The sequence below is a fragment of the Coregonus clupeaformis genome, chromosome 36 (assembly GCF_020615455.1).
Source record: "Coregonus clupeaformis isolate EN_2021a chromosome 36, ASM2061545v1, whole genome shotgun sequence".
NCBI lineage: Eukaryota > Metazoa > Chordata > Actinopteri > Salmoniformes > Salmonidae > Coregonus > Coregonus clupeaformis.
The window spans coordinates 15723814-15742772 of NC_059227.1; positions in this window are offsets into that span (position 1 = coordinate 15723814).

Here is an 18959-nt window from a genome sequence, read left to right on the forward strand (position 1 = left end):
TTACTATGTTACGGCTAGTCTATGAGACCAGTCAGGTTTCTCACTCATGGCTACTTTATAATGATTATAATATGGTATTTATACATTTAACAGATGCTTTAGTATATTATGCATTTATCCAAATTGAGTCATGCATATATCCAAACTTGAGTATAGGTGGCCCATTGGGAATCCAACCCACAACTCATACCCACAACTCTTGGTTCTGTACACACTATGCTTTGTCATCAATCTGAGTCATCTGACATGTTATCTGTTTCTAATAATATATTTTCTCATATTGGAAAGGTTGAATTGCTCATCCTTGTGTAGTCACTGCAAATATGATTCTAAAAACCTCATGAAGGTCTTATGTGTAGGTAAATGTTGTCTTTCATTTTGAATCAGCCCTGCACATATCTGCAACGTGTGTGTGCGCTACATGCATGTGTGTGTGTATGTGTGTTCATCATAGTTGGAAACTGTTTTTCTTTGGCTCGGAAAGGGATCTTATTTGCGTTTCCGTCGCTGCGAGCCTAGCTCTGTTAGCCAATCAGACTGGACTGTGTGGCCAACCTCGTGAATAGACCAGTGTGTGTGTGTGCCTGTGTGTGGTAGGACGTGGCACTATGGACACTCGCTGCTCAAAACCATCAGCCTCTCTGTGATCACACAGGCAGTGGTCTGATGACATCACTTGCAACACATCCATTCTCTAGTCTACCAGATAAACTTTTTTTAAATGGGTGAATTTACGACAACAACAACATTGATTTGTTATTTATTTGATAGTGACAGTTATTGCCTGTCCCTACTGTATAAGATACATTTGTTAGATAATGCTATGTATTTTGTGTTAACAGAACCAGTCATAGCGTTTTCATCTGATTGTCAAACAAATCACTTCAAAGGCTCCGTAGGCTACCTGCGCACGTTCATCCACTAAATAATTCCAGGATCCAACAGCGAACCAGCCATCATCTCTGCCTTGGCAACATTTCTGTGTACTCACACACACAATAGCAAATACCCCACACACAATAAGCCAATAGAAAATGAAGACTGGAATAGACTTTATCAAGCAAAGGTTTGATGACATAACTCAAGTCCTGTCAACATAACAAATAAGCCAAATAGTCATCATTACTAATGATCCAAACAAGTTAATTAACAAAAGCTATTGCCTATAGAACTTTGTGTGTGGGCAGCGGCCTGGAGCTGTGGCGAGAGAAAAGAGGTGGACAGCGCTCTGGTGCTGAACATTAGTTCAGATTCAAAGATGAATCATCGTGAACATTAGAAACATTCAATATAAAGTCGGAAGTTTACATACACTTAGGTTGGAGTCATTAAAACTTGTTTTTAAACCACTCCACAAATTTCTTGTTAACAAACTATAGTTTTGGCAAGTCGGTTAGGACATCTACTTTGTGCATGACACAAGTAATTTTTCCAACAATTGTTTACAGACAGATTAGTTCACTTATAATTCACTGTATCACAATTACAGTGGGTCAGAAGTTTACATACAGTAAGTTGACTGTGCCTTTAAACAGCTTGGAAAATTCCAGAAAATGATATCATGGCTTTAGAAGCTTCTGATAGGCTAATTGACATCCTTTGAGGTGTACCTGTGGATGTATTTCAAGGTACTTTGGTGCGAAAAGTGCAAATCAATCCCAGAAAAACAGCAAAGGACCATGTGAAGATGCTGGAGGAAACAGGTACAAAAGTATCTATATATCCACAGTAAAACGAGTCCTATATCGACATAACCTGAAAGGCCGCTCAGCAAGGAAGAAGCCACTGCTCCAAAACCGCCATAAAAAAGCCAGACTACGGTTTGCAACTGCACATGGGGACAAAGATCTTACTTTTTGGGAGAAATGTCCTCTGGTCTGATGAAACACAAATAGAACTGTTTGGCCATAATGACCATCGTTATGTTTGGAGGAAAAAGGGGGACGCTTGCAAGCCGAAGAACACCATCCCAACCGTGAAGCACGGTTGTGGCAGCATCATTCTGTGGGTGTGCTTTGCTGCAGGAGGGACTGGTGCACTTCACAAAATAGATGGCATCATGAGGAAGGACAATTATTTTACATTTTAGTCATTTAGCAGACGCTCTTATCCAGAACGACTTACAGTTTTAGTGAGTGCATACATTTTTTCATACTTGCCCCCTGTGGGAATCAAACCCACAACCCTGGCGTTGCAAGCGCCATGCTCTACCAACTGAGCTACAGGAGGCCTATCTCAAGACATCAGTTAGGATGTTAAAGCTTGGTCGCAAATGGGTCTTCCAAATGGACAATGACCATACTTCCAAAGTTGTGGCAAAATGGCATAAGGACAACAAAGTCAAGGTATTGGAGAGGCCATCACAAAGCCCTGACCTCAATCCTATAGAAAATGTGTGGGCAGAACTGAAAAAGCGTGTGCGAGCAAGGAGGCCTACAAACCTGACTCAGTTACACCAGCTCTGTCAGAAGGAATGGGCCAAAATTCACCCAACTTATTGTGGGAAGCTTGTGGAAGGCTATCCGAAATGTTTGACCCAAGTTAAACAATTTAAAGGCAATGCTACCAAATACTAATTGAGTGTATGTAAACTTCTGACCCACTGGGAATGTGATGAAAGAAATAAAAGCTGAAATAAATCATTCTCTCTACTATTATTCTGACATTTCACATTCTTAAAATAAAGTGGTGATCCTAACTGACCTAAGACAGGGAATTGTTATTAGGATTAAATGTCAGGAATTGTGAAAAACTGAGTTTAAATGTATTTGGCTAAGGTGTATGTAAACTTCCAACTTCAACTGTATCATCTTTCCATATCTAACCTTTAAAACTCTAATCAAAATAGTGAATCATATAACTTATCATTAGTTCCATCCACTTCCTGTAGCCATTAATGGCATCGAAACAGCCTATCAAACAGACAACATTTTGTCCATTCCAAATATTAAATTAGGCTGACTTTTGAAAAATAAATAACATAATGAATCAGTCATCTTCCTGAGCGGAGACTGGCCTATCAGATTCAGAGATTAATTGCAATCAGGAAGGCGAAATAAAAAGTTGACCAATAAGGATATTGCCTATCATTGTGCGGCCAATAGAGATAATAGATAGACAGCGCAGTGTTACTGAAATGATGTATTCCTGATCGGAGTCATTAGATATACAGCATGTGGCATACCCGTTTCTCCCGTCTAAAAACAACATCTTGAACATAATATAAAATTCAATGCATCTCCTTTCCATATAACCCTTAAGACAAAAATCAAAACAAATAACTTATTGCATCCACTTTATCAATAGCCTATAATGACATCAAGACAAAACCATCCATTGCAAATCATTACATCCCTGCCGGCCATTCCCTCCCCTACCCTGGAAGACGCTGGGCCAATTGTGTGCCGCCCCATGGGTCTCCCGGTCACGGCCAGCTACGACAGAGCCTGGATCTCTAGGCTATGGAATGCTCCTTTGTCTGTCTGAGTACACCTCTTTCTTTCACTTCAACACCCCCACCCCCACACACAGCTTCAAAATCAAATCAAATCAAATGGTATTTGTCACATGCGCCGAATACAACAGGTGTAGACCTTACAGTGAAATGCTTACGTACACGCCCTTAACCAACAATGCAGTTTTAAGAAAGAATACCAAAAAAAAAATCACACAAATAAATAATATATAAAATAATACGAAATAAAAGTAACAAATAATTAAAGAGCAGCAGTAAAAATAACAATAGCGAGGCTATATACAGGGGGTACCGGTACCGAGTCAATGTGCGGGGGCACCGGTTAGTCGAGGTAATTGAGGTAATATGTACATTAGGTAGAATTATTAAAGTGACTATGCATAGACAATAAACAGAGAGTAGCAGCAGTGTAAAAGGGGGGGCAATGCAAATAGTCTGGGTAGCCATTTGATTAGATGTTCAGGAGTCTTATGGCTTGGGGGTAGAAGCTGTTTAGAAGACTCTTGGACCTAGACTTGACGCTCCGGTACCGCTTGCCGTGCGGTAGTAGAGAACAGTCTATGACTAGGGTGGCTGGAGTCTTTGACAATTTTTAGGGCCTTCCTCTGACACCGCCTGGTATAGAGGTCCTGGATGGCAGGAAGCTTGGCCCCATTGATGTACTGGGCCGTACGCACTACCCTCTGTAGTGCCTTGCGGTCGGAGGCCGAGCAGTTGCCATACCAGGCTGTGATGCAACCAGTCAGGATGCGCTCGATGGTGCAGCTGTAGAACCTTTTGAGGATCTGAGAACCCATGCCAAATCTTTTCAGTCTCCTTAGGGGGAATAGTTTTGTCGTGCCCTCTTCACGACTGTCTTGGTGTGCTTGGACCATGTTGTTTGTTGGTGATGTGGACACCAAGGAACTTTAAGCTCTCAACCTGCTCCACTACAGCCCCGTCAATGAGAATGGGGGCGTGCTCGGTCCTCTTCTTTTTCCTGTAGTCCACAATCATCTCCTTTGTCTTGACCACCATGTTGTCCTGGCACCACACGGCCAGGTCTCTGACCCCCTATAGGCTGTCTCGTCGTTGTCGGTGATCAGGCCTACCACTGTTGTGTCATCGGCAAACTTAATGATGGTGTTGGAGTCATGCCTGGCCATGCAGTCATGAGTGAACAGGGAGTACAGTAGGGGACTGAGCACCTGACGGGCCCCCGTGTTGAGGATCAGCGTGGCGGATGTGTTGTTACCTACCCTTACATCCTGGGGGCGGCCCGTCAGGAAGTCCAGGATCCAGTTGCAGAGGGAGGTGTTTAGTCCCAGGGTCCTTAGCTTAGTGATGAGCTTTGAGGGCGCTATGGTGTTGAACGCTGAGCTGTAGTCAATGAATAGCATTCTCACATAGGTGTTCCTTTTGTCCAGGTGTGAAAGGGCAGCGTGGAGCGCAACAGAGATTGCATCATCTGTGGATCTGTTGGGGTGGTATGCAAATTGGAGTGAGTCTAGGGTTTCTGGGATAATGGTGTTGATGTGAGCCATGACCAGCCTTTCAAAGCACTTCATGGCTACAGACGTGAGTGCTACGGGTCGGTAGTCATTTAGGCAGGTTACCTTAGTGTTCTTGGGCACAGGGACTATGGTGGTCTGCTTGAAACATGTTGGTATTACAGACTCAGACAGGGAGAGGTTGAAAATGTCAGTGAAGACACTTGCCAGTTGGTCAGCGCATGCTCGGAGTACACGTCCTGGTAATCCGTCTGGCCCTGCGGCCTTGTGAATGTTGACCTGTTTAAAGGTCTTACTCACATCGGCTACGGAGAGCATGATCACACAGTAGTCCGGAACAGCTGATGCTCTCATGCAATTTTCAGTGTTACTTGCCTCGAAGTGAGCATAGAAGTAATTTAGCTCGTATGGTAGGCTTGTGTCACTGGGAAGCTCGCGGCTGTGCTTCCCTTTGTAGTCTGTAATAGTTTGAAAGCCCTGCCACATCCGACGAGCGTCGGAGCCGGTGTAGTTCGATTCGATCTTAGTCCTGTATTGACGCTTTGCCTGTTTGATGGTTTGTCGGAGGGCATAGCGGGATTTCTTATAAGCTTCCGGGTTAGAGTCCCGCTCCTTGAAAGCGGCAGCTCTACCCTTTAGCTCAGTGCGGATGTTGCCTGTAATCCATGGCTTCTGGTTGGGGTATGTACGTACAGTCACTGTGGGGGCGACGTCATCGATGCATTTATTGATGAAGCCAGTGACTGATGTGGTGCACTCCTCAATGCCATCGGAAGAATCCCGGAACATATTCCAGTCTGTGCTAGCAAAACAGTCCTGTAGCTTAGTATTTGCTTCATCTGACCACACTTTTATTGACCAAGTCACTGGTGCTTCCTGCTTTAGTTTTTGCTTGTAAGCAGGAATCAGGAGGATAGAATTATGGTCAGATTTGCCAAATTGAGGGCGAGGGAGAGCTTTGTACGCGTCTCTGTGTGTGGAGTAAAGGTGGTCTAGAGTTTTTTTCCCTTCTGGTTGCACATTTAACATGCTGGTAGAAATTAGGTTAAACAGATTTAAGATTTCCTGCATTAAAGTCCCCGGCCACTAGGAGAGCCGCCTCTGGATGAGCGTTTTCCTGTTTGCTTATGGCCATATACAGTTCATTGAGTGTGGTCTTAGTGCCAGCATCAGTTTGTGGTGGTAAATAGACAGCTACGAAGAATATAGATGAAAACTCTCTTGGTAGATAGTGTGGTCTACAGCTTATCATGAGATACTCTACCTCAGGCGAGCAAAATCTCGAGACATCCTTAGATATCGTGCACTAGCTGTTGTTTACAAATATACATAGACCGCCACCCCTTGTCTTACCAGAGGCTGCTGTTCTATCCTGCCGATACAGTGTATAACCCGCCAGCTTTATGTTATTCATGTCTTCGTTCAGCCACGACTCAGTGTAACATAAAATATTACAGTTTTTAATGTCCCGTTGGTAGGATATACGTGCTGGTAGTTCGTCCACTTTGTTATCAAGTGATTGTAAGTTGGCCAATAGTATCGATGGCAAAGGCAGATTAGCCACTCGTCGCCGGCTCCTTACCAGGCACCCCGATCTCCTTCCGCGATATCTCCATCTCTTTCTACTGCGAATGACGGGGATGAGGGCCCTGTCGGGTGTCTGGAGCAAATCCCTCTCGTCCGACTCATTAAAGAAAAATTATTTGTCCAGTTCAAGGTGAGTAATCACTGTTCTGATGTCCAGAAGCTCTTTTTGGTCATAAGAGACGGTAGCAGCAACATTATGTACAAAATAAGTTACAAACAATGCGAAAAAACACACAAAATAGCACAGTTGGTTAAGAGTCCATAAAACGGCAGCCATCCCCTCCGGCGCCATTGGAGGCCAACTTCTCTTATTTTCTCTGTGTCGCTGAACGAGCACCAAAGCAGATAGATCCATTAAAGAGGGCCCATCCAGCGTTGCTACGGGGACGCAGCAGGGACTCAACATGGATGAAGAACCTGAGAAGTGCAGGGCCACAGCACGGTGAAGTGCTGCATTGAAACTCCCACCACCTAACCAACCCGGCTTCAATTTACCCTGGAGTGGAGCTTGTCAGATCGCTCTCCCTGCCTGGGTCCAATCAGTTGGCTCCCTGCGACTGGATGACAAACAGGCTGGCTAGCAAAACTGGGTTAAAATACTATTTGAAATCTTTAAAATATTTGGAGTGTTTGCTTTATCCTGCCTGGTGAGCCACATGGGGAGTTTGCCCATTTAGCAACCAATTTGTTCTATTGCGCCAGGCAAGCTCAATCAAGCCCAGATAAAGTATTTTAAAGTATTTCAAATAGTATTTGAACCCAGGTATTATGATTACAAACTGTACTGGCTGGTTGACAGACTGCGGCTGAGCTGAAGTAATGGAGGTAATAACTCCTTAACCCCGGTGTATTAATGAGACAGTGGATCCTAAATGATGACAGAGTATTTATCAGCAGCCATGTGAAACGTGACACCTCTTTAATAATGGAGGGTTATGGCCAGTTGACTGGGGTCAAAGTCAGAGCTCAGTCCTGCTGGAGCACCACCAGGAAGGCCAGGAGGGGGTTAGGGAGAGGGGAACAGACCATGGAGGGAGCAGAGAAAGGCCTTTGGGCATCACGCCCAGTCCTGTAAGTGGCACTAGCTAAGGCTGAGGTCAGTAATACAGAGCAGTGTCCCAAAGTCCATAAAATGTCTCGTCATACTACATAGTATGCAACGATACTGTGTCAAGTATGGATATTAGGACAAATTCTAGACAACCACAATCTATCTAGGGAACAACAAAGCACAGCAGTGAAGCTTTAACACATATACTATGAGGCTCATTCATTCTTGGTTAGTTCGAACAGGCAAGGAAAATACTAGCAGTTCAATATAAAAACCCATTGGGTTGGTCTGACCAGGAAATGATTAGACCATCAGGGACTCACTCACTCCATTAGTGGTTGTTGTTCTGTCTGCTGGCTGTGGTCCGTCTGCCTCTGTCTGTCTCTGTCTGTACCCAAACCATAGACCCAAACCCATTACATCATTGTTCATTTCACAATAAGAGCGCTTTCACAACAAAAGCCCTTTCACCACACACATACTGTAACACTGTGGCCTTGTGCATTATGTCTCTGACAGAATAAAGGGAGCACAATGTCTCCCTGTAAAGCCAAGCGGACTACTTCCCTCTATCCATCCACTATTACAAACCTGCCCTTTACCTCTTTTTCTTTCTCTTTCTCTATCCCCCTCTCGCTCTCTCTCCCCCTCTCTCTCTCCCTCTCTCTCCCCGTCTATCCCTCTATACCCCTACCCCCCCTCTCTATCTCCCCCCCCCTACCCCCCCCTATGTGCTCTCTTTATATAGTATGTTCCAGTGCACAGTCTGTAGGCCAAAACACATCCTGCAGCGACGCTAAAGCTCAATGAAGATAGTGAAGAAGAAAGAAAGAACCGCCTCTTTTTTTTTCTCTCTCCCTCTCTTCTTCCTGGTTACATAAGAGGTGAAGGTAAATCTCAGCTGCAGAGAGCCCAGGCAGGGCTGATAGAGTCTGGAGGTGCATGTGTGTGTGTAGTTGCATGTGAGTGTGTGTGTGTGTAGTTGCATGTTGGGGTGGGTGTGGTTTTGTGTACATGTGTGCAACGTGTGTGTGTGATGACGTGCACATGTCTTATCAAAGAAAATAAATCACAATTGGGATCATTCATTCGGATCACACTCATATCATTACCGTTAGATGATAACAATAACCTCGCAAACGTCACAGCACACTTTCTGCTCTCTTCTGCTGTCAGTGTCTAAGCCTCTGAGTCTTTGCTTTGTACCCATACATATGTATGTAGGACATGCCCTCCACACAGGAGTTTCCCCATCATTCTATCTAGCATGTTCTAGAAGGACACTACCTCCCCCACGCAGTCTCCCAGACCCAAAGTTGAACCTGTGATGAAACATTGATTCAACTCACAAACACACAGAGGGCCTCCTGGTGGAGCTGCACCCCCAGTACCCCTGCAGCCTCTGAGCTGCGCCTCCAGACCCCTTTGCAGCCTTGATGGAACAACACAAGGCTTTTACCACATACAAGAGACCTACATGAATATTCATGCGCTGGGCTTACAGGAGACTCAACATGATTTGCTGAGATCAGCACAGAGAAATCCCCATTGTGTGAGATAACAAACACACACGCACACAGTCACACACACATACAGACACACGCACTCACAGACACACAGGCACACAAGCACGTACACACACACACACACAGAGGACAACCCTCCTCTCACTTTAGTAGGCCAAAGAATTGACCATGAATTAACCAGCATGCCTACCACAGTACATGTTGTCCTCTTACCAGACCTGGGTTCAAATACCATTTCAAATATCTCAATTGCTTTCAGATACATTCAAAGTAAGTATTCAGATACTGTATCTTTTATTTGAAAAGACAAGAAGATTCATATTTGAATGTATTTGGAAATACTCAAATACACAGACTCTAATACATTCCCATGCACTTAACCCAGGTATTTGAAAATTGTATTTGAAATAAGTATATAGAAAATACACTCAAATACAATTAGGTAAATTATTTGGTTTTCACAAAAAACCATTCAAATACTCAACTAAAAGTACTTGTTTTGGGCTGTGTATTTGAAAATAAACACATGTATTTGAACCAAGGTCTGCCTCTTATATCCTATTCCTTCCTTAGGGTGGTAATACACAGTGTGTCTGATACAGTATGTGGCAGACAATGTTGGCTTATCATGATAGATGAACCAATGTTAAGGGTCAAGCACTAAACCAGCTTCCTGTTAAGTGGAACTATTTCCTCAGGTTTACTGTAACTCCTCCGCAATGCCCCGGAGATCTCTGTAGCACAGCTGAAAGGTTTCTCTTGTTCATTGGAAATGATGAGTGCAGGGAAATCATACAACTTCAATCAGATATTTGTTGTGAATCAGGGATAATAATATGGACATGAAACAGAATGAATTGACATCAGAACATCAGAAATGGAGAAGGAAGCAGCTAGGGGGAACAGTATAAACAGCGCACACTCTCACACGCAGTCGGATATTCACACACACAGCAGAGTATTGTCTCCAACCTACAGAGAACAAAGCTAAAAAAAGAAATTTGAGGTACTGCTTCTTTCAATCTGCGTGTATCTTCTCATTAAAAAGCAGAAGCGAAGACTACACTGAATAGCCTAGACAGGGGTCAAGTGTACAAGCGTGCAAGTTCTCTTTCTTTTTCCAAACGTCTATGACCCTTATTAAGCCAGATTTGAATTCCTAGAAAAATGGAGACCTAGGAATAAGACCTAACAGGATATCTTACTATAAAGATGTGTGTAAATCAGTAACACTTGCAGCCATTGCAACCTCAGATGTTTTGTATTATTATTGTATTATTCTGTTCTTTCATGATGCGAACATGTGCTGCAGGACTGTTGCGAGGGGGAGGGGTGTTTGGAACACTGTGGTGTATGGGTAAATCACTTCTCCAATCTTTTTGGCCCTATAACAAAGAACAAACAGCAAAAAAATATACATGATGAAATGCAAATCTTAGAATCAACTATTAAAGACTACCAGAACCCACTGGATTCTCCAATTACATTGAATGAACTACAGGACAAAATACAAACCCTCCAACCCAAAAAGGCCTGTGGTGTTGATGGTATCCTCAATGAAATGGTAAAATATACAGACCACAAATTCCAATTGGCTATACTTCAACTCTGTAACATCATCCTTAGCTCTGGCATCTTCCCCAATATTTGGAACCAAGGACTGATCACCCCAATCCACAAAAGTGGAGACAAATTTGACCCCAATAACTACCGTGGGATATGCGTCAACAGCAACCTTGGGAAAATCCTCTGCATTATCATTAACAGCAGGTTAGTTAATTTCCTCAGTGAAAACAATGTACTAAGCAAATGTCAAATTGGCTTTTTACCAAATTACCGTACGACAGATCACGTATTCACCCTGCACACCCTAATTGACAAACAAACAAACCAAAACAAAGGCAAAGTCTTCTCATGCTTTGTTGATTTCAAAAAAGCTTTTGACTCAATTTGGCATGAGGGTCTGCTATACAAATTGATGGAAAGTGGTGTTGGGGGAAAAACATACGACATTATCAAATCCATGTACACATAAAATTGGCAAAAAACACACACATTTCTTTCCACAGGGCCGTGGGGTGAGACAGGGATGCAGTTTAAGCCCCACCCTCTTCAACATATATATCAACGAATTGGCGAGGGCACTAGAACAGTCTGCAGCACCCGGCCTCACCCTACTAGAATCTGAAGTCAAATGTCTACTGTTTGCTGATGATCTGGTGCTTCTGTCCCCAACCAAGGAGGGCCTACAGCAGCACCTAGATCTTCTGCACAGATTCTGTCAGACCTGGGCCCTGACAGTAAATCTCAGTAAGACAAAAATAATGGTGTTCCAAAAAAGGTCCAGTTACCAGGACCACAAATACAAATTCCATCTAGACACCATTGCCCTAGAGCACACAAAAAACTATACATACCTCGGCCTAAACATCAGCGCCACAGGTAACTTCCACAAAGCTGTGAACGATCTGAGAGACAAGGCAAGAAGGGCCTTCTATGCCATCAAAAGGAACATAAACAATTCGACATACCAATTAGGATTTGGCAAAAAATACTTGAATAAGTTATAGAACCCATTGCCCTTTATGGTTGTGAGGTCTGGGGTCCGCTCACCAACCAAGAATTCACAAAATGGGACAAACACCAAATTGAGACTCTGCATGCAGAATTCTGCAAAAATATCCTCTGTGTACAACGGAAAACACCAAATAATGCATGCAGAGCAGAATTAGGCCGATACCCGCTAATTATCAAAATCCAGAAAAGAGCCGTTAAATTATATAACCACTTAAAAGGAAGCGATTCCCAAACCTTCCATAACAAAGCCATCACCTACAGAGAGATTAACTTGGAGAAGAGTCCCCTAAGCAAGCTGGTCTGTCACGGTTTCGGCCGAGGCTGCTCCTCCTCCTTGTTCGGGCAGGCTTCGGCGGTCGTCGTCTCCGGAGTACTAGCTGCCACCGTTCTATGTTTCATGTTTGTTTGGTTTTGTCTGTTTGTAACACCTGTCCCTTGTTAGTGTTTGATTGTGTTCCCTATTTAGTCTCGTTTATTTGGGTCAGGTGTTATGTGTGATTGTTTATTGTCAGCTATTGCCTCCGAGGAGTTTTCTCTCTCGTTTGTGTATATTTCGTGAGTTCGCACTGCGTGCGCTTTTTCTTGTTTTTCCGCACTGTGTGTTGTGCGTAATTTTGTTCGTGCCGCCCGGTTGGGTTGGCGACTCATTCCTGTTTTGGAGAGTACTACTAAAGTCTGTTGAAGAACATCCTTGTCCCTGCGCTTGATTCCCTTCACTACATCCACACGCAACACTCTGACAGAATCACACATCATCCATGGAATCAGCAGGAGCGACCGCGCCAACAGCAAGCCTGGAGGAACGTCTTCGTGGGCAGGAGGACCGGATTAACCAGGTCTGTCATGCCCTGGAGGGGGTGATGAACACTCTCCACCGATGGGAAACCAGCGGGGTACCCACGACCCCACCTGCCGAACCATCCCCATCGGTCAGTCTTCCTGTCCCATCTCCGGAACCCAGTGGGATTCGGCTCTCGCTCCCGAGGGCGTACGACGGCTCCGCTGCCGGGTGTCAAGGGTTCCTGCTGCAAGTGGAGCTCTACCTCGCCACCGTACACCCGGCGCCCTCGGGACACGAGAGCGTCTCAGCCCTCATCTCCTGTCTCACCGGCAAGGCGTTGGAGTGGGCCAACGCCGAATGGAGGAGAATGGACGCCGCTACCACTACCTATGCGGAGTTCTCCCGCCGCTTCCGTGCTGTGTTTGACCATCCACCGGAAGGGAAGGCGGCGGGGGAGCGTCTGTTCTACCTCCGACAGGGGATGAGGAGCGCCCAGGACTTTGCCTTGGAATTCCGGACTCTAGCGGCCGATGCAGGGTGGAATGAGCGGGCCCTTATAGACCACTTCCGTTGCAGCCTCCGGGAGGACGTCCAGCGAGAGTTGGCGTGCAGGGACACCTTGTTGACGTTTGACCAACTTGTCGACATGGCCATTCGGCTGGATACCCTGCTCGCCACCCGTGGACGTCCCGGGTGGAGTTCGTCCATTCCACTCTCCAGCACCTCCGAGCCGAGCCCTATGGAGCTCGGGGGTGCTGGCGCTAGAGAACGGAGGGGTAGGAACCCGAGGGGGGCCGTTCCCTGCCCTAACTGTGGCCGTGGAGGGCACACCGCGGCTAGGTGTTGGGGAGGGTCCCCCGGTGGAGGAGAAGGCAGGTCACGCATTGGGGGGTCCCCCCAGGTGAGTAGGCGCCCTACTTACCCAGAGCTTTCTGTCGTTCACCTAACCTTGCCTGTTTGTTTTCCACAGGTTGCACCTCGTTCCCAGCATAAGGCGCTGGTAGATTCAGGCGCAGCTGGGAATTTTGTAGATCGCCAGTTTTGTATAGAGTTAGGGATTCCCCCTCCTTCCAGTTGATAAGCCTTTCCCTGTTCATGCCCTAGATAGCCGTCCGTTAGGGTCTGGGTTGATTAGGGAGGTCACAGCACCCCCTTAAAATGATGGCGCAGGAGGGTCATGAGGAGACGATTCAGCTCTATCTGATTGACTCTCCTGCGTATCCGGTAGTGCTGGGCCTTCCCTGGTTGATGACCCATGACCCTACTATTATGTGGCGAGAGAAAGCTCTTAAAGGGTGGTCTGCCCAGTGTGAGGGGCGGTGTCTGGGTGTTTCCATAGGGGCGACCTCGGTGGAAAGTCCGAATCTAATGCCAGCACTGCATATTCCCCCGAGTATGAGGATTTGAAACTGGTGTTTAGTAAAACTAGGGTGGGCGCAGCTGCCGCCTCATAGACGGGGGGATTGTGCGATAGATCTCCAGTCAGGAGCAGCTCTCCGCGGGAGCCATGTGTATCCCTTGTCTCAAGAGGAGAGGAAGGCAATGGAGACGTACATCGCTGAGTATCTGAGACAGGGATACATACGGGCCTCCACTTCACCCGCTTCCTCGAGTTTCTTTTTGTGAAGAAAAAGGATGGAGGTCTGCGCCCGTGTATTGATTACCGCGGTCTCAATCAGATTACGGTGAAGTACAGCTATCCACTTCCTCTGATTGCGACTATGACGGAGTCATTGCACGGTGCGCAGTTCTTTACAAAATTGGATCTCAGGAGCGCATATAACTTGGTGCGCATTAGAGAGGGCGATGAAAGGAAGACAGCGTTTAGCACGACTTCCGGACACTACGAGTATCTAGTCATGCCATATGGGTTAATGAATGCTCCCTCAGTCTTCCAATCCTTCGTCGATGAGATTTTCCGGGACATGCAGGGACAGGGAGTAGTCGTGTACATCGACGATATTCTGGTGTACAGTCCTACCCGAGCAGAGCATGTAGCCCTGGTGCGCCGAGTATTGAGGAGGCTGTTGGAGCATGACCTATATGTCAAGGCAGAGAAATGTCTGTTTTTTCAGAAGTCGGTCTCCTTTCTGGGTTATCAGTTGTCTGCGTCAGGGGTGAAGATGGAGGTAGACCGGGTGTCAGCTGTGCGTAATTGGCAGACCCCAACCACTGTGAAGGAGGTGCAACAGTTCTTGGGTTTTGCAAATTATTACCGGAGGTTTATCCGGGGTTTTGGACAGGTGGCAGCTCCCATAACGTCTCTGTTGAAGGGGGGTCCGGTGCGCTTGCGGTGGTCACCTGAGGCGGACAGGGCTTTTGGGAGACTGAAGGACCTGTTTACCTCGGCGCCGGTGTTGGCGCATCCGGATCCCTCTTTACCTTTCCAGGTAGAGGTGGACGCGTCAGAGGCCGGTATAGGGGCCGTTCTTTCCCAACGTTCTGGCACACCACCTAAACTCCGTCCCTGTGCGTTTTATTCTAAAAAGCTCAGTCCGGCGGAGCGGAATTATGACGAAGGAGACAGGGAGCTGTTAGCCGTGGTACAGGCCCTAAAGGTGTGGCGGCATTGGCTCGAGGGGGCTCAACACCCTTTCCTCATTCTAACTGACCATCGTAACCTGGAATACATCCGGGCAGCTAGGAGACTGAATCCTCGCCAGGCCCGCTGGACTATGTTTCTAGCCCGGTTTGTGTTTAAAATCACTTACATCCCTGGGTCCCAGAACGGGAAGGCAGATGCTCTGTCTCGGCGGTATGACGCGGAGGAGAGGTCCGTTGAGCCCACGCCCATACTACCAGAGTCTTGTCTGGTTGCACCGGTGGTGTGGGAGGTTGATGCCGAGATCGAGCGGGCGTTACGCACCGACCCAAGTCCTCCACAGTGTCCAGTGGGTCGGACGTCGCGTTCCGCTCGAGGTACGGGATCGCCTCATTTGTTGGGCTCATCGTCCCCCCTCCTCTGGACATCCGGGTATCGGCCGGACAGTGCACTGCCTTAGCACGAAGTACTGGTGGCCAACGTTAGCTAGGGATGTGAGGATTTATGTCTCCTCCTGTTCGGTGTGTGCCCAGTGTAAGGCGCCCAGACATTTGCCCAGGGGTAAGCTACAACCCCTGCCTATTCCACAACGACCCTGGTCCCACCTCTCGGTGGATTTTGTTACCGACCTTCCCCCCTCACAGGGGAATACTACCATCCTGGTCGTTGTGGATCGGTTCTCGAAGGCCTGTCGTCTCCTTCCCATGCCGGGTCTACCCACTGCCCTACAGACCGCTGAGGCCCTGTTTACCCATGTCTTCCGGCATTACGGGGTACCCGAGGATATAGTGTCTGACCGAGGCCCCCAGTTCACCTCCAGAGTGTGGAGAGCGTTTATGGAACGGTTGGGGGTTTCGGTAAGCCTTACCTCGGGTTACCATCCGGAGAGTAATGGGCAGGTTGAACGCGTTAACCAGGAGGTGGGTAGGTTTCTGAGGTCTTATTGCCAGGGCCGGCCGGAGGAGTGGGCGAGATATGTTCCCTGGGCCGAAATGGCACAGAACTCTCTCCGCCACTCCTCCACCCAACTAACCCCTTTCCAGTGTGTGTTAGGGTACCAGCCGGTTCTGGCACCTTGGCACGAGAGCCAGATCGAGGCCCCTGCGGTGGATGAATGGGTACGGCGCTCGGAGGAAACATGGAACGCTGCCCACGTACATCTGCAGCGGGCCATCCGTCGGCAGAAAACGAGCGCCGATCTCCACCGCAGTGAGGGGCCTGTGTACGCACCTGGAGATCGAGTCTGGCTCTCGACCAGAAACCTGCCCCTCCGCCTGCCCTGCCGGAAGCTGGGTCGGCGGTTTGTGGGGCCATTCAAAGTCCTGAGGAGGTTGAACGAGGTGTGTTACAGGTTAGAACTGCCTATTGACTATAGGAATATTAACCCCTCGTTCCATGTGTCTCTCCTCAGGCCGGTGGTAGCTGGTCCACTCCAGGAGTATGAGATAGAGGAGACTCCTCCGCCCCCGTTGGACATCGAGGGGGCTCCGGCGTACACTGTGAGGTCCATCCTTGATTCGAGACGCCGGATGGGGGGTCTTCAATATCTCGTGGAGTGGGAGGGGTACGGCCCGGAGGAGCGGTGCTGGGTGCCAAGGAGGGACATATTGGACCAGTCCCTGCTGACCGAGTTCCATCGGGGTCATCCTGCGCGCCCTGCTCCGCGTCGTCCGGGTCGTCCCCGAGCCCGGGGTCGGCGCACGGCTGGAGCCGCGCGTCAAGGGGGGGGGTACTGTCACGGTTTCGGCCGAGGCTGCTCCTCCTCCTTGTTCGGGCAGGCTTCGGCGGTCGTCGTCTCCAGAGTACTAGCTGCCACCGTTCTATGTTTCATGTTTGTTTGGTTTTGTCTGTTTGTAACACCTGTCCCTTGTTAGTGTTTGATTGTGTTCCCTATTTAGTCTCGTTTATTTGGGTCAGGTGTTATGTGTGATTGTTTATTGTCAGCTATTGCCTCCGAGGAGTTTTCTCTCTCGTTTGTGTATATTTCGTGAGTTCGCACTGCGTGCGCTTTTTCTTGTTTTTCCGCACTGTGTGTTGTGCGTAATTTTGTTCGTGCCGCCCGGTTGGGTTGGCGACTCATTCCTGTTTTGGAGAGTACTACTAAAGTCTGTTGAAGAACATCCTTGTCCCTGCGCTTGATTCCCTTCACTACATCCACACGCAACACTCTGACATGGTCCTGGGGCTCTGTTCACAAACACAAACATACCCCAAAGAGCCCCAGGACAACAACACAATTAGACCCAACCAAATCATGAGAAAACAAAAAGAGAATTACTTGACACATTGGAAAGAATTAACAAAAAAACTGAGCAAACTAGAATGCTATTTGGCCCTAAACAGAGAGTACACAGTGGCAGAATACCTGACCACTGTGACTGACCCAAAATTAAGGAAAGCTTTGACGTGTACAGACTCAGTGAGCATAGCCTTGCTATTGAGAAAGGCCGCCGTAGGCAGACCTGGCTCTCAAGAGAAGACAGGCTATGTGCCCACTGCCCACAAAATGAGGTGGAAACGGAGCTGCACTTCCTAACCTCCTGCCAAATGTATGACCATATTAGAGACACATATTTCCCTCAGATTACACAGATCCACAAAGAATTCGAAAACAAACCCAATTTTTATAAACTCCCTTATCTACTGGGTGAAACACCACAGTGTGCCATCACAGCAGCAAGATGTGTGACCTGTTGCCACAAGAAAAGGGCAACCAGTGAAGAACAAACACCATTGTAAATACAACCCATATTTATGTTTATTTATTTTCCCCTTTGTACTTTAACTATTTGCACATTGTTACAACACTGTATATATACATAATATGACATTTTAAATGTCTTTATTCTTTTGGAACTTCTGAGTGTAATGTTTACTGTTATTTTTTATTGTTTATTTCACTTTTGTTTACTATCTACTTCACCTGCTTTGACAATGTTAACATACATCTCCCATGCCAATAAAGCCCTTAAATTGAAAATGGAATTTAATTGAGAGAGAGAGAGAGAGAGAGAGTGAAGAGAAAGATAGTAGTAGACAGAAGGGATGGATGCTGAAGAGGGAGACAGTGAGGAGAGAATATAAGCTGAGAGATAGTGAGCGAGAGAGAGAGATAGCGAGCGAGCGAGAGAGAGAGAGAGAGATAGCGAGCGAGAGAGAGAGATAGCGAGCGAGAGAGAGAGATAGAGAGAGAGAGAGATAGCGAGCGAGAGAGAGAGAGAGAGAGAGAGAGAGATAGCGAGCGAGAGAGAGAGAGAGAGAGAGAGAGAGAGAGAGAGAGAGAGAGAGAGAGAGAGAGACAGAGAGAGAGAGAGAGAGAGAGAGAGAGAGAGAGAGAGAGAGAGAGAGAGAGAGAGAGAGAAAGAGAGAGAAAAAGAGAGAGAGTGTCACGACTTCCGCCGAGGCTGCTTCCCCTCCTTGTTCGGGCAGGTTTTGGAGAGAGACAGAGAGAAAGGGTGAGAGAGAGAGAGAGAAAGAGAGTGCAGGGATAGTGAGAGGGAGACCGTGAGTATAAGCTACTTAACCATGCCTCCACTGCAGTCGTCCCCTGACAGTAGGCTCTGAGATGCCTGTACACTCAACACTGCGGTTGCATTCCAAATGGCACCCTATTCCCTATATAGTCCTACGGGCCCTGGTCAAAAGTAGTGCAGTATGGAATAGAGTGCCATTTGGCACGAAAGCTACAACTATCCCTCCTCTTAACTGCCTCTCAGTTTAAGGAATTAACGACGGTTCACTTATTCTCAATGTTGCTTGCTCTGAGGTCAGACTATTTCGCTCTCCCTCATTTCTGGAAGGTTCCTACAAAGATATGTAACCAGGGTCTATGCAGGCTACTTTAAAACCTTCTCCGGGGGCACTGGACTGAGGCTGACCCTGGGCTTTAATCTCTTAGTCGTTTTTTATGTATGTGTCAAAAAATGTGGC